Source organism: Prionailurus viverrinus, chromosome A1 (assembly GCF_022837055.1).
Source record: "Prionailurus viverrinus isolate Anna chromosome A1, UM_Priviv_1.0, whole genome shotgun sequence".
In the NCBI taxonomy this organism is placed as follows: Eukaryota; Metazoa; Chordata; class Mammalia; order Carnivora; family Felidae; genus Prionailurus; species Prionailurus viverrinus.
This window is the reverse complement of record NC_062561.1, coordinates 198,634,250-198,650,832: the sequence shown is the minus strand read 5'-3', so window position 1 is coordinate 198,650,832 and position 16,583 is coordinate 198,634,250. Positions and strand designations below refer to the sequence as shown.

The following is a 16,583-nucleotide window of genomic DNA, read 5'->3' as shown; positions in this document are numbered from 1 at the left end:
ATTCTACCCCCGCCCTTTCATTTGAGGAGTCCAGTTATGTGGGGAGTCTATAATGTTAGACCTTTTGATATTGTCTCCCATGTCCCTGAGGCTCTGTTGACCTTTTTTTAACTTTCTTTGAACAGTTTGAGGATTACAACAAAATTGAGATGAAGATACAGAGATTTCCTAAATACCCACTAGGTCCCCCCCCCAACACACACATGCATAGCCACCCCTGTTAACATGACTGGTACAATATTTACCAAGGATGAATCCACATTGACACAGCATAATCACCCAAAGTCCATAGTTTGTCATAGGATTCATTCTTGCTGTTGGATATGCTATGGCTTTGGACAATGTACAATGACATACAGTCATCATTATAATATCATACAGAATATTTTCACTGCTTTAAAAATCCTCTATGCCCTGCTTATTCATCACAACCCCCTCCCCCACAATCACTGGTCTTTTTACTATCTCCATAGTTTTTCTTTTTCCAGAGTGTCATATAGTTGGAATCATACAGTATGCAGCCTTTTCAGAGTGGCTTCTTCCACTTAGCAAGATGCATTTAAGGTTCCTCCACGTCTTTCTGTGGCTTGATAACTTGTTTCTTTTTAGTATTGAATAATATTCCATTGTCAGGATGAACCACAGTTTATCTATCCTTTTACCCATTGCAGGACATCTTGGCTGCTTCCAAATTTTGGCAATTAGGAATAAATATCCATGTCCAATTTTTTACACGAACAGTGATTACTGGATCTTATGATAAGACTATATTGCTTTTGTAAGAAACCACCAAACTGTCTTCCAAGGTGGCCGTACCATTTGCATTTCCACTAACAATAAATGAGAGTTCCTGTTGCTTCACATCTTCACCAGCATTTGGTGATGTCAGTATTCCAGAATTTGGGCATTCTAATACGTATGTCATGGTATAAATGTGCATTTCCCTAATGACAAATGATGAGGAACATCTGTTCATATACTTATTTTCCTTCTGCATATCTTCTTTAGTGAGGTGTCTGTTAAAGTCTTTGGTCTGTTTTTTAATTGGGGTGTTAGTTTTGTTATTGTTGAGTTTTAAGAGTTCTTTGCTTATTTTGGACACCAGTCCTTTATCAGATACATTTTTTAAATAAATGTTTTCTCCCCAACTGTGGCTTGTCTTCTCATTCTCTTGACATTGTCTTTCACAGAAGCACAAGGTGTTTGTTTGTATTAATTTTAATGAAATCCAGTTTGCCAATTATTTCTTCCAAGGATCATGCCTTCCCATGGTCATCTAGGTTTTCTCCTATGTTATCTTGTAGGAGTTTTATCGTTTCACATTTTACATTTAGGTCTGTGCTCCATTTTGAGTTAATTATTGGGAAGGATGTAAGTTCTGTGTCTAGACCAGACACAGGCCCAGATGTCCAGTTATTCCAGCACCATTTGTTGAAAAGACTGTCTTGGCTGCATTCTTGTGCTTTGGTTCCTTTGTCAAAGATCAGCTGACTGTATTTATGGGAGACTATTTCCTGGGCTCTCTGTTCTCCTCCATTAATCTATTTGCCTATCTTTTCCAATACCACACTGTCTTGATTACTGCAGCTTTATAGTAAGTCTTGAATTCAGCGAGCATTAGCCCTCCAATTTTGTTCTTCTCTTTCAATATTGTGTTAGCTCTTCTGAGTCATTTGCCTCACTCCATATAAATTTTGAAATCATTTTGCCAATATCCATAAAATAACTTACCGGGAGTTTGATTGGGATTGCATTGAGTCTACAGATCAAGCTGGGGAGAACAGACAGCTTGACAGTATTGAGTCTTCTCACTCATGAACATGAATATATCTCCATTTATGTAGTTCTTTGATTTCATTTATCAGAGTTTATTTTTTTTTAATTTTTTTTAATGTTTATTTATTTTTGAGACAGAGAGAGACAGAGCATGAACGGGGGAGGGTCAGAGAGAGGGAGACACAGAATCTGAAACAGGCTCCAGGCTCTGAGCTGTCAGCACAGAGCCCGACGCGGGGCTCGAACTCACGGACCGCGAGATCATGACCTGAGCCCAAGTCGGCCGCCTAACCGACTGAGCCACCCAGGCGCCCCTCATTTATCAGAGTTTAATTGATTTCCTAATACAGATCTTGTACATACTTTGTTAGTAAGTATTTCCTCTTGGTGAATGCTAATGTAAATGGTATTGTGTTTTTAATTTCAGATCCCACTTGTTCATTGTTAGTATTTAGAAAAGCAATTGACGTCTATATGCCAACTTGTATTTTGAAAACTTGCTATGATTACTTATTATACATAGATGATCATGTCATTTGTGAACAATGATAGTTTTAAGTCTTTCTTCCCAACCTGTATACCTTTGGTTTCCTTTTCTTGCCATACTGCGTTAGCAAGGACTTCTAGTACAATGCTGAAACTGAGTTCTGAGTAGGGATATCCTTGCCTTGTACCTAACCTTAGAGGGAAAGTTTTGAGTTTCTCACAATTAAGTATGATGTTACCTGTAGGTTTTTTGCAGACAGTCTTTATCAAGTTGAGACAGTTCCCCTCTATTCTTAGTTTACTGAGAGTTTTTATCTTGAATGGGTGTTAGATTTTATTAAATGCTTTTTCGGCATCTATTGATATGATCATGTGATTTTTTTCTATGGGATGGATTATATTCATTGATTTTCAATGTTAAACCTGCTTGCATATCTGGATAAATCCCACTTGGTCATAGTATATAATTCTTTTTATACTTTTTTGGATTCAATTTGCTAATATTTTGTTGAGGACTTTTGCATCTATGGTCACAAGAGGTATTGCAGTTTTCTATTCTTGTGATGTTTATGTTTGGTTTGGTATTAGAGTAATGCTGGCCCCATAGAATGAATTAGGAAGTATTCCCTCTGCTTCTATCCTCTAGAAGAGATTTTAGAGCATTGATAGAATTTCTAACTTAAACATCTGGTAGAATTCACCCAGGAGCCCATCTGGGTGTGGTTCTTTCTTTTTTGGAAGTTTATTAATTGTCAATTCAATTTCCTTAATAGATAAGGGCTTATTCAGAGCATCTATTTCTTCTTGTGTGACTTTGGACAGGTTGTTCATTTCAAGGATTTAGTCCATTTTGTCTACATTGTCAGATTTGTGGGCATAGAGTTGTTCATACTATTTCTTTATTATCCTTTACTTTCTGTGGGTTCTAATAATAATGTCCCCTCCTTTGTTTCTGATATTAGTGATTTGTGTCCTCCCTCTTCTCTTCATCTATTTTATTTTTTATATATTTTATTTATCTTTTCAAAGAGCAGTTTTGAGTTTCATTGATTTTTCTCTATTGATGTCCTGTTTTCAATTTCATTGGCTTTTGCTCTAATCATTACTATTTCTTTTCTTCTATGTACTGTGGATTTAATTTGCTCTTCTTTTTCTAGTTTCCTAAGGTGGAAACATAGATTATCAATTTTAGATATTTCTTTTTTTTTAATAAATGCATTCAATGCTAGAAAATTCCCTCTAAGTACTACTTTCATTGCATCCCACAAACTTTGATAAGTTATGATTTCCATTTCATTGAGTTCCAAAATTTTTTTTAAATTTCTCTTGAGATTTCTTCTAGAATCCATGTGTTATTTAAAAGTGTGCTATTTATAGGGCACCTGGGGGGCTCGATCGGTTGAGTGTCCGACTTCAGCTCAGGTCATGATCTCACAGTTCATGAGTTCAAGCCCCACATTGGGCTCACTGCTGTCAGTGCAGAGCCTGCTTTGGATCCTCTGTCCCCACCCCCACCCCCACCCCCCCCCGTCCCTCCTCTGTTCACACACGCTCTCTCTCTCTCAAAAATAAATAAACATTAAAAAAAATTAAAAGTGTGCTGTTTAATCTCCACGTCTTTTGGGATTTTCCAGTTATCTTTCTGTTATTGATTTCTAGCTTAATCCTGTGGCAGTGTGATAGCAGAAATCGTGTGATTCTATTCTACATGAGGAGTGTTTTAAAATTTTTAAAAAGCATACCTAATATTCAATACAATCATTAAAAAACAGTCAAGCTAAAAGAAGACAGGAAAAGAAGAAAATGGAACAAAGGACAAATGGAACAACAACAATAACAACAAGAAAAAGGTTAACAAGATGGTAAATTTAGGCCCAACCAATAATAATTACATTAAATGAAAATGGCCTAAACTCTCCATTTAAAGATTGCCAGATTGGATAAAGGGAACTAAATATATAAGTATAAATATAAAGATATAACTAGGTTAAAAATAAAAGTATAAAAATAGAAATGCCATTCAAACACTAATCAAAAGAAATGCCTCATATTGATTAAAGCAAATTTCAGAACAAGGAACATGATCAGGGATCAATAGAAACGTTTTGTAATAATAAAAAGGATAACATATTTAAAAGATATTAACAATCTTCAAAGAGTATGCACCAGGGCTCCTAGTTGGCTCAGTCAGTGGGGCATGCAACTCTTGAACTTGGGCTTGTGAGTTCAAGCCACTATTGGGTGTAGAGATTACTTAAAAATAAAATCTCTTTTTAAAAAGTGTATGTACCCCCCCCTCGGCCCCTCCCCCACTCATGCTCTGTCTCACTCTGTCTCTCAAAAATAAATGTTAAAAAAAAATTAAAAAAAAAAGGGGGGGTACCTGGGTGGCTCAGTCACTTGAGTGTCCAACTTCGGCTCAGGTCATGATGTCGCAGTTTGTGGATTTGAGTCCCGCGTTGGGCTCTGTGCTGACAGCTCAGAGCCTGGAGCCTCCTTCAGATTCTGTGTCCCCCCTCTCTCTCTGCTCCTCCCCCACTCGTGCTCTGTCTCACTCTGTGTCTCAAAAATAAATTTAAAAAAAAAACTTTTTCAAAGTGTATGTACTTACCAACACAGCTTAAAATGCATGAAGCAATAAGTAATAAATCTGAAAGAAATAACAATGTCCACTGTTTGAGTGGGATATTTTATTATATTTATTTTTTTATTTTTTCAAGTTTATTTTTGAGAGAGTGAGACAGCTCAAGCAGGGGAGAGGCAAAGAGAGAGGGAGACACAGAATCTGAAGCAGGCTCCAGTTTCTGAGCTGTCAGCACAGAGCCCGACACAAGGCTCGAACCCACCAACTGCAAGATCAGGACCTGAGCCGAAGTTGGATGCCCAACTGACTGAGCCACCCAGGCGCCCTTTAGCAGGATATTTTAACAGTTCTCTCTCAGTAATTAATAGAACAGGTAGACCAAAAAAAAAAAAAAACCAAAAAACAAAACAAAAAAAAAAAACCAAAAACAAAAAAAAAAAACAAAACAAGACAACAAAAACAAAAAACAAAACAAAACAAAAAACCACCACCACCACCAAAAACCAGTAAGGATACAAATCTTGAATAACATTTTAATCAACTTGACCCAACTGACATTTATACAACAGTGCACCAAAGCACATCAGAATAGGCCACCTTTTCAAGTGCATATGGAACACTCACCAAGAAGAACATATTCTGAGATGAAAAAAACAAATGTCGAGAAATTCAAAAAATTAACATCGTCCAAGAATGTTCTCTGAACACAAAGGAATTAAATTAGAAATCAATAAAGGAGAAATACCTGGAAAATCCCCAGATATGTGCAAATTAAACAAAACACTCCTAAATAACTCAAGGGATGAGGGAGAAATCAGAAGGGAAATTAAAAAATAGTTTGAATGCAATGAAATCAACCTATCAAAATCTGGGGGTTGCAAGAAAAGCAGTGCTTAAAGGGATCTTTATCACATTAAATGCTTATATGAGAAGAGAAGACAGTCTCAACTCGGTCGTCTAAGCAGGCAAACTAAACAAGTAAGGAGAAGGAGGCAAGAAAATAGTAGAGATAAGAAAGGGCAGCAATCAAATAGAAACTGAACAAACACATAGACATCACGTTTAATTTAAATTCAGTCTGATAATCACTTCACAAGTCAAATCATTATGTTGTACGTGTTAAACTTCTACAGTGCTGTATGTCAAGTATATATATTTTTTAATGTTTTATTTTTGAGAGAGAGGGGGAGAGACAGCGGGAGAGGGGCAGAGAGAGAGGGAGACACAGACTCTGAAGTAGGCTCTAGGCTCTGAGCTGTGAGCACAGAGTCCCACGTGGGGCTCGAACGCACAAGCCGTGAGATCACGACCTGAGCCGAACGAAGTCAGATGCTCAACCGACTGAGCCACCCAGGTGACCCTGTCAATTACATTTCAATTAACCTGGGAAAAAAATCGAGAATATCAATGAACCGAAACAGTTATTTCTTGGAAAAACCGGTAAGACTCCTCTGGGCCAATAGACAGACTGCTTCCTGGGACGCAGAAACAAAGGCCTCTGTCTGCACCATCCCTCCGGGGCTGAGAGACCAAGGGGCCTCAGCCTGAACGGGGTTAGGTAGGGGCGCCCTTCCTAACAGCGCCCCTTCTCCAACCTCCTAGCAGACACTGGACAGACGGAAAGCCGGCTCAGTGCACAAAGCAGCCTTTGATATCCAGCTGCAGCAGGAGGCCCAGGGAGGGTGGGAGGGGCAGCCCAGCCCTCAGGACCCATAGTCCTTGCTCTGTCAGGCCTCTGACCAGGGAGCAGAGCTCCTCCCTGCCTCTCTGCAGATTGCTCCATGCCTAGCAGGCTCTGGCACATTCCTCACATTCTAGGATTGAGATACACAGTTTGGTTCCTGTGGGGGTGGCCGGGGTGGGGGAGGAGGGCAGGGAGCATCCCAGGAATCAAGGCTGCTGTACTTGTTTTCCCCCTGACTGCCTTGGCCCTCACGGACTTGTCTGCCAATGAGCAAGTGATCCCCACCCGGCCTCTCTCTGCAAACACCTCCCTGAGCGATCTGGGCGACACTGGAGCTGTGGGCGCAGCGTCTCACCTCGGCCCCAAGAGCATCAGGGAGCCAACCCCTCATGGGGGGGGGGGGGGCAGGGGGGTGCGTGCAGAACCCCAGCCCCTGCTCCTAAAGTCAGGAGGAACCTGGGAAATCGCCTGATGGAGCCCAGCACCTTACAGACGAGTGGACGGAGGACCAAATGTGTGAAGGCTAGGAGTACGCACAGAATGTAGTTACACAAAACAAACCTCATTTGCGTTTTGGATAGTCAGCAGAGCAGAGGAATGCAGTTGACATAGTGAGCCGAACTTCAAAAGCCTCCCGTGAGATCTCACAAATGAGATGGAAAAACTATGGACTGAATCCAAATAAGGTTAGACAGATTGATGACTATTTAAAGGCCACTAATAAATTACGTAATACTTCCTCGGGTGCTATTTTCTTTCTTTTTTATGGGCATATAGTTGACATATAATGTCATATTCGTTTCAAGTATACAACGTAGTGATTCCACAGTTTTATACATTATGCAGTGCTCACCAGGATAAGCGTAGTCACCATCTGTCACCGTACAAAGTTATTACAATGTTATAGACTATATTTCCTGTGCTGTACTTTTCATCCCCCTAAGTTATTCATTTTAGAGGTGGAAGTTTGTGCCTCTTAATTCCCTTCACCTGTTTTGCCCCTCCCCCCCCCCTCTGGCAACCACCAGTTTGTTCTCTGTATTTATGAGTCTGTTTCTAATGTGTGTGTATGTATGTGTGTACATATTGGCTTTATTTTTTAGACTCCACACATAAATGAAATCATATGGTATTTGTCTTGCTCTGTCTGACTTATTTCCCTTAGCATAATACATTCTAGGTCCTTTCGTGTTGTCACAAATGGCCAGAGTTCGTTCTTTTTTAATGGCTGAGTAATATTCCGCTGCATTTACATACCCCATCTTCGTCCATTCGTCTATCAGTGGACACGGGCTGCTTCCGTATCTTGGCTATTGTAACTAATGCTGCAATAAACATGGGGATGCGTCTCTCTTTCCAAATTAGCGTTTTCATTTTCTTTGGGTAAATAGCCAGCAGTGGAAGTACTGGACCATACACAGTATTTCTGTTTTTAATATGCTGAGGAACCTCCGCAGTTTTCCATGCTGGCTGCACCAATTTACATTCTCACCAATGGTGCCCAAGGATTCCCTGTTATCCCCATCTTGGATGCTGTTTTTTGAGGACGTTCTTTGTCCAGTTCTCATGCCAGTCCATTCCAGGTCAAAATCTAACCAAGTCTTGGATGAAGGCACAAACTCACTCTTTTATATAATATTGAATGAGCCCCTACTCTGCACTGGGAACTAGTGACACTGTTGAGTGAAAACAGAGCCCGTGCCTTCACAGAACCCATGATCCATCAGTCACGTAGAGGTCAGCCAAAGTGTCCCACAAATGATTATGCAAGAAGGGCTGTGACGGGGAGGAAGGGAAATACAATAAGCACATATAAAAGAGGAGGGTGGTGCCTGGGTGGCTCAGTCCGGTAAGCATCTGACTCTTGGTTTCGGCTCAGGTCGGGATCTCACGGGTCATGAGATCGAGCCCCGTGTCAGACTCTGTGCTGACAGCACGGAGCCTGCTCGGAATTCTCTCTCTCTCTTCCTCTCTCTCTGCCCCTACACACTCTCTCTCCTCACCTCTCTCTCTCTCTCTCTCTCTCTCTCTCTCTCAATAAATATTTTTTTTACATGAGGAGGCATGTAGGCAGGGAAATCAAGGAAGGCTTCCCTAGAGAAGGGACTCTTCAGCTATCATCTGAAAAATAAGTAAAAGTTACATAGACAAAGATGAGAGAGAAAAGAATTCAAGAGGGACCGGCATGTCTCCCAGAGGCCCTGTGCCAGGAGGGGAATAGGACTAGTGTGAGGGAGTGAAAAGCCACTGAGCAAAGTGCAGGGAGCTCTGGGGAGCTGATATTACCTGTTAGAATGAGAGCTCTATGAGGACAGAGAATTTTTATTATTTTGCTCACAGCTGTGTCCCCCAGAGCCTATAACTGTGTGCCTATTACTGTGCCTTCCACACAGTCGATACTGACAGATAGTGAATGAACAAGAGTGAATGAATGCTGGCTTGGGAAGCTGGCAGAGTGCTCGAGTGACAGGGGATCTGAGCAATAGAAAGGGTGTAAGACTTCAGGCAATGGGACATTATGAACAGATTTCTCTATTTTGTAGCTCCTAGTTTCTTGAGAGATTTTATTATAAATGGATGTTGAATTTTGCTAAAATGCTTCATCTGCATCATTGAAATAATTATGTTCTTCGCTTGTCTGCTGATATGGTAAATTACATTGATCGATTTTCAAGTGTCGAACCAACCTAGCATCCCCCACTTGTGTTATCTTTTTTAATATACTGCTGGATTTGATTTGCTAACATTTTGCTGAGGACTTTTGTGTCTATGTCTATAAGGTATATTTGGGCTTTAGATTACTTTTCATGAAACCTTGGTCTTTGTCTGGTTTTGGTATCATGTTAGTATCGGCCTCATAAAGTAAGTTGGAAAATGTTCTACCCTTTACCATTTTTTGGAAACATTTCTCTAGAACTGGTATTATTTCTTCCTTACGTGTTTGGAAAAATTCACCACCATGTAGCACTGATCAGACTATTTCTTCTTGAGTGAGCGTTGGGAGTTTGGGTCTTTCAGGCAATTTTTCCATTCCGTGTAAGTTCTCAAATGTATTAGTGTAAAGTTGTTCATAATCTTTTAATTCCTGTAAGATGTATAGTAAAGTCTTTTCTTTCATTTCTGATATTGGTAATCGGTATCTTCTCTCCTCTTTTTCCTTGATCAGACTGACTAGAAATTTGTAAGTTATGGCTCAATAACTTTTTCTCTATTATTTTCCTGTTTTCTATTTCATTGATTTCTGCTCTATATTTCCTTCCTTCGGCTTCCTTTGTGTTAAACTTGCTTTCCTTTTATAATTTCTTAAGGTGGTAGCTGAGATCATTGTTGGAGACTTTCCTTCTTTATAAGTAATTAATTCTATACATTTTCCTCTGAGCATTTCTTTAGGTGCATCACACATTTTTTGAATATGTTGTGTTTCCATTTGTTTAATTCAAAATACATTAGAATTTCCTTCATGATTCCTTCTTTGATCCACAGATTATTTAGAAGTGTGTTTTTAAATTTCTAATTATAGTTTTTGCTGTATCTTTCTCTTATTCAATCCTAGTTTAACACTATTGTCATCAAAGAACATGCTTTGTATTATTTAAGTCCTTATAAATTTGCAGGTATTAGTTTCATGGGCCAGCATATGAATTACTTTGGTGAATGTTCCATGTGTATTTGAAAAGAATGCTTATTTTGTTATTAGGTTCTACACATGTCAATTAAGTCAGGTTGGCTGACAGTGTCTTTCAGGTCATCAACCACAAGTTGGTAGACCGCGTCCTCAGTGTCCTTCAGTTCCTCTGGTATAGTCCAGGTCTTCTTCAAGAGTCACATAGCCATAAATATGTACGCACTTAATAACAGAATTGGAGAATACATAAAGCAACATGATGTAACTAAAAAAAAAGGAAAGACAAGTCCACAATTATATTTGAAGACATCAACACTGATAGAACAAGTAAATGAAGAGAAGTTACAAGAGAAAAGAATAGAAAAAGTGTAAATTCTATCTGTATTTCTACATCATCGTTAGCATATCATCAAACATTTATGCCCCCCTGGTATATACTTGACCATTAGGAGTTGCAAACTTCTATGTTCACAAGAGCCAAGCAGATGAGTAGATAAGTGGAGGTGGCTGGCTGACACTCAGCTTTTGAGGGTGTCAGGGAAACAACAGGAAAAGGTACAGCCCTGAAGCACAGGAGAGGACATGTCCAGTCTAAGGGGAAAAGCCCTACTCAGCTGTTCCAGAGTGAGTAACATGATGTAAAATATGACCAGGACTTCTGTTTTGGCTTAGAAACCAGAAACCCACATCTTTAAGTGAAATATCCTACATTTTTTAATGTTGGAAAGGTAAACCAAAATAGTACTTGAAATATTGTGTGGACCAATACCTTAGTATAAAAAAACTTGGCTGTAAGCCAAGTCCAACCTAAGGGCCTTTGCCTTGCAACTTCAGGTATAAATGTCAATTATTCCTCTTGGATATTTACTTTTTAGTTGGAGTAATGACATAGGCACTCGGGTTATACACTTAGGAGCTGTTGAGAACAAAGTGGGAAACATTGACTCATTCAACAAACAGGCCCTTACCACCTACTATACACCAAGCATTACTCTAGCAGTAGAGATTTATCAGTGAAAAAACAGATGAAATCTTTGCCCTCAAGGATTTTATAATCTAGTGAGAAGATAAGGATAGTGAAAATCATAAATAAATAAATAAATAAATACCATAATGAGTTATATGATACGTACTATAAAAAAAAAAAGTGTAATTGCCCGGGTAGAAGGGCTACAATTTTATCAGAACACAGACACATGATCACTGAGAAGGTGACAACTGAGCAAAGACTTAAAGACATGAAGGAGGGATCCATAGACATCTAGAAGAAGGGCGTGCCAAGAAAAGGAAAGAGCCAGTGCAGAGCCCCCAGGGTGCAGGGAAGGCACAGAGCTTCCACGACTTCTCTAGGTGCACCCTTCTCCCCAAATCTCCGGGTGTTCAGCAACCCAGAAGCTCTCCAAACCTTGTTCGCTTGCATTTGTATGGAGGCTTCGTTACACAGTCATGATTGATTAAACCATTGGCCACTGGCGATTGAGTCAACCTCTAGGTTCTCTGCCCTCCCCAGAGGTCAGAAACAGGACTGAAAGTTTCAACCCTCTAATCACATAGTTGGTTCTCCTGGCAACCCATCCTTAGGTTAGTTGCAAAAGCCACCTCATTAACATAAAGGAGACACCTTTATCACTCTCAACACTTAGGGAATTCCAAGGGTTTGAAGAGTTTGAACCCTGGATGAAGACAAACTATATATGAGAAATATATTTTGATCATCTAAATGACAAATGTATCTTTTTCTTACACATGACAATATCATAAAAGTGTTGCTTGAACAAAGTGAGCCCCGGGGAAAGGATCAATCAAGATTAGGCAGGAAGCAGAGAGCATCTTCAAAGGAGTCACTGAAGAGTGTTGAGTATAAAGACTACAAAGCTGTGGACAGAGGTAAGGTAAACCAACAAGGTCAGGCCCTGGAGAGTTAGCAATAGCACTCCTTGGCCAGAAGGGGTCAGCAGAGAGCAGGATTCCCAGAGCCGGGAGAAGGCTGGCTATAGGAGCGTTACTGACAGACGTGGTCTTTGGTAAAAGAACAGAGTTATGGCCACGACCAGGCTTGGCAGGGAAAGAAAGAGAGGACTAACTACCCCGGTCTCTCTCAGCTCCCATCTCCCCCATCCCAAACCAGCGCCTGCCATCGACTGATCCAACTACAAGCCAAAAGACTGTGAAGAAGGTTTGAAGATTCCTGTGACCAGTCTCCCGGAGAAGAGAGAGGGATGGAAAAGGCTGAAGAGTGAATCTGGGGGACAAGATGAGAGTGTCCAGGACAGAGAGAGCAGTGGGAGATGAGGTCAGAGAGGTGTGAGGTTTTGTAAAGCCTGATAGAGTGTTTCAAGAATGTTGGCTTTTGCTCTAAGTGAAATGTGGAGCCACCACGGGACTTCTAGCAGGAGACTGAGGATTTGACCTGTATTTTACCAAGATTTTACCACTCTGGCTGCTCTGTAGAAATGGATTGTGTGTGAGGGAAGGGCAGGGGTGGAGTCCCTTGGCCCTGACTTGGACCATGGTGGTAACAGTGGAGGTGGTGAGAAGTGTTCTAATTCTGGATATTTCCAAGAAGATCTAAAAAGATTTCCAGATGGACTAAGAGGAGGATGTAAGAGAAAGGCAAGCATTGGGATGACTAATGTTTTGGCCTGAGCACCTAGAACGATCGAGTTGCCTTTAACTGAGAGGGGAGAGCCAGCAAGTAGAGCTAACTTAGCAGTGTGGGTGGGTGGGTGGTGGACATATTCAATTTGAGTCTATTAGACATCCAAATGAAGGTACTGAGTAGACGTTTGAATATACCAGTTTGGAGCTCATAAGAAAGATTTGGACTGGAAATATAAATTTGGGAACCAGCAACAATGAAATATATTGGAAATATGAGAAGGGAGAAGCACTACCAGATGGGGAAGCAAAGAAAGCTTCACAGAGCAGGGGGCATGTCATTTGCATCTTGAAGGATAGAATTGTGACAGCAGAAATAAGTGAGAAGAGCATTCCAGACAGAGGAAAAGCCACTTGGAAAAGTGCTAAGATGGGAAATTAGAGGCAGGTTTGGAGAAGGCCAGTAGAGTCAGCAGGTAGACTTGTTGTTAAAGGAAGTCAGAGGCAGAAATGGAGCTAGAACATGGTTCCTCGTTTCCAGTTTATTCATGCAGTTGTCATATATTCATCAAACATCTCTGGGCTACCTACTCGGTCTAGGTGCTATGCTCTGTTCTGAACATTAATAATAAAAACACGTATTGAGCATTAATTATGCACTCAGAGGGAAAGAAGTCACCATCAACGAAACGAAAAGGCAACTGTGGAATGGAAGAAAATATTTGCAAATCACAGATCTGATAAGGGGTTATTATCCAAAACAATATTTAAAAAAAAAAAAAAACACCTCACACAAGTCAGTAGCAAAACACAAACCCTTTGACTAAAAAATCGGCTAAGGAACTGAATAGACATTTTCCCAAAGACAGACAGATGGCCAACAGGTACATCAAAAGGTGTTCAACGTTGCTAATCATCAGATGCATGCAAATCAAAACCACAGTGAGACAATATCTTACACCTGTTAGAATGGCTGTTAGCGAAAAGACCGGAGATAACAAGTCTCAGCAAGGGTGTAGAGGCAAGGAAGCTCTTGTGCACTGTTGGTGGGAATGCACACTGCTACAGCCACGATGGAAAAGAGTATGAAAGTAAACAAATTCAATTAAAAATAGAAGTAAACAAATTAAAAATAGAACTACTAGCAACGATGATCCAGCAATTCCACTTCTGGGTCTTTACCTGAAGTAAATGAAATCACTCTTTAAAGAGATATCTGTACCGCATGTTCATTGCAGCATTATTTACAATAACTTCAGTGTCTACTGACAGATGAATAAGGAAAAGACCCATATTACATATATGTATATATATATATATACACACACACATATATAGCACATAAATATTATATATATATATACATATATATCTCCAGTAAGTTTTTGCTATTAGTTTTTGTTAATCTATGTATTAGCAAATATATATTTAAATATATATATGTACACACATATATATATATATATATTTTAAGTTTACCTATTTATTTTGAGAGAGTGGGAGCAGGGAGGGGCAGAGAGAGAGAGGGAGCGCAAGAGAATCTCAAGGAGGCTCCGCACTGTCAGCACAGAGCCCGACGTGAGGCTTGAACCCACGATTCATAACATCATGACCTGAGCCAAAAGCAAGAGTCAGACACTTAACTGACTGAGCTGCCCAGGCACTCCTCAAACATACATTTCCAATGGAATAATAGTCAGCCATTAAAAAAGGAGGAAATTCTGCCATTTGCAACAACAGGAATAGACCTTGTGGGATAATTATGCTAAGTGAAATTAGTCACTTAGAGAAAGACAAATGATGTCACCTATATGTGGCACCCCAAAAAAACCCCAAATTCATAGAAACAGAGAACAGATTGGTGGTGGCCAGGGGTAGAAGGTGGGGTGTAAGCAAAATGGGGGAAAGTGGTCAAAAGGTACAAACCTCCAGTTACAGGATAAGTAAGTCCTAGCCATGCGACATATAGCATAGTGATATAATTAACAATACTGTATTGTATATTCGAAAATTGCTAAGAAAGATCTTAAAACTTCTCATCATGGAAAAAAAAATTTGTAACTACATGAGGTGATGGACGTCAATGAAATGTATTATGGTCATCATTTTGCAATATACACGTGTAACATCATTATGTTGTGCACCGAAAACTAATACAATGTTATATGTCAATTACATCTCAATAAAGCTGGAAACAAAAGTGATGAACGAAAGAAAAATACAAGAAGAGTGAAATTTTTACAAATATATATATATATATATATATATATATATATATATATATATATGACACCTACTTTGTGCTGGACATTCTCCAAGGCAGTAGGAATAGAGCAATGAATGAACTAGACCCAGATCCAAGCTCCTAGGGAACTTTCAGAGTAAAGTTTGTCCTGCTTTCACAAAGACCCACCTGGCAATGTGCACCCTCCTGGAGACTCACCTACAGCCCTAGTCCAAGAGCACTCACCTTTTACCCACTTCCTACTCCGCCCTCTACATCAAGATGCCCGGCTCTTTGGTTTTTATAACTAATGCTTTATTTCAAATTTTATACTTTCATGACGAGAACTCTTTTTATATTATATGGATCCCTGGAATAAATTTCCTGTCAACAAAGTAAAAAACAAAAGGGAGGGGAGAAAAGAAAAAGAACTTCCCTGAGTCCCCCTAGCACTCTACCAAAGCTATATTAACATTACCCCGTTTAAAGACCAGGAAACAAGAGTCTGAATGACGTGCCCCAGCTCACTCAGATGACAGGGCACAGCAGAGCCAGGGTTCGAGCCAGGGCAGTGGGACTCCGGGGCTCCGTCCTTACCACTCCGGTTAGTGCCCGTCACTCTTGCAGGAAAGGCGAAGCAGCATCTGTGGCTGGAGAGCCCTTGTCACGTGGTAGCAGATTACCAAGCCACGGGCGGGCTAGGTGTTCTCCCGGCTTCCCTCTGCACGGATGAGCATCGTGCCCTTGCCAAGGGTCAGGGGAGGACCTGGCGGCCGCAGCTCGGGAGGGGCGGGGCTGCTGACCTGCTGACCCGGCAGAGGTCACCAGTGGCCGGCTGTGACCTCACCCGGGACAGCTGATGCTCTTTCAACGTGTCAGTTTCCTATTTCTTGGCTCCCACAGCCAGCCTGGGGTCAAGGGGCGGGCGACGGGAGCCCCACCCTGGGAGGCTGGCAGCGCAGGAGTCCATTCCTGCTTGTTCTCCTCCAACCCACTTTAAAGAGAAAGAAACTGAGGCCCATAACGACTAAATAATTTCTTCAACCCTTTTAGGCAATCCCGTGGCAAAGCCCGCATTAGAACGCAAAGCCTGCATTAGAACGCAAAGCCCGCATTAGAACTCAAACCCCGGGACCTTCAATTCAGTGTGCTTCCGCGAACGTGCTAACACCAATAAGCTCAGGCTTGAAAATCAGGTTCCCTAGTGAACAAGCTGGGATAGGATGGTGTGTCAGGACACGAGCCCAGGACAGACACTCCCCACCGCTCCCAGGGAAAGGAATGTCTCCTCAGTCCAGCTATCTTTCAGGGACACTCAGGTTTTGCAATCAGCGGACTCAGCAAAGGGCAAGGGAAGGAGGAATCCTTCCGCCCAACGAACCCAGGTCAGATGTCCTTCCTGGGGAGACTTGCATCTGGGCCAAAAGAGGCCTGTGCAAGCAGCAGGCCTGGAACTAGTGACAAATAGGAGTTTCAACACCCCTCCACCCCCACCCCCGTTCGGGAGCCGTAAATAAGCAGAAGAAGGCACAGCGAGAAGAGGACGAGGAGGAGAAAAGTCATGGCCAAGCGCGTTGTGTCCCGAAGGGCCTTAACCAGCAGGGGG

General features: G+C 41.1%; 1 protein-coding gene across 1 annotated transcript in view; it reads right to left on the bottom strand.

Annotated features, from left to right (window-relative positions):
- Window positions 1-15,748, bottom strand: part of SH3TC2 (SH3 domain and tetratricopeptide repeats 2) — an 86,483-nt gene extending 70,735 nt beyond the window's left edge. Inside the window, exon 1 of the mRNA XM_047864780.1 lies at window positions 15,575-15,748. The gene's annotated coding sequence lies outside the window, so the exon portion shown is untranslated. The remainder of the gene's footprint in view (window positions 1-15,574) is intronic.
- Window positions 15,749-16,583: the final 835 nt, after the last annotated feature.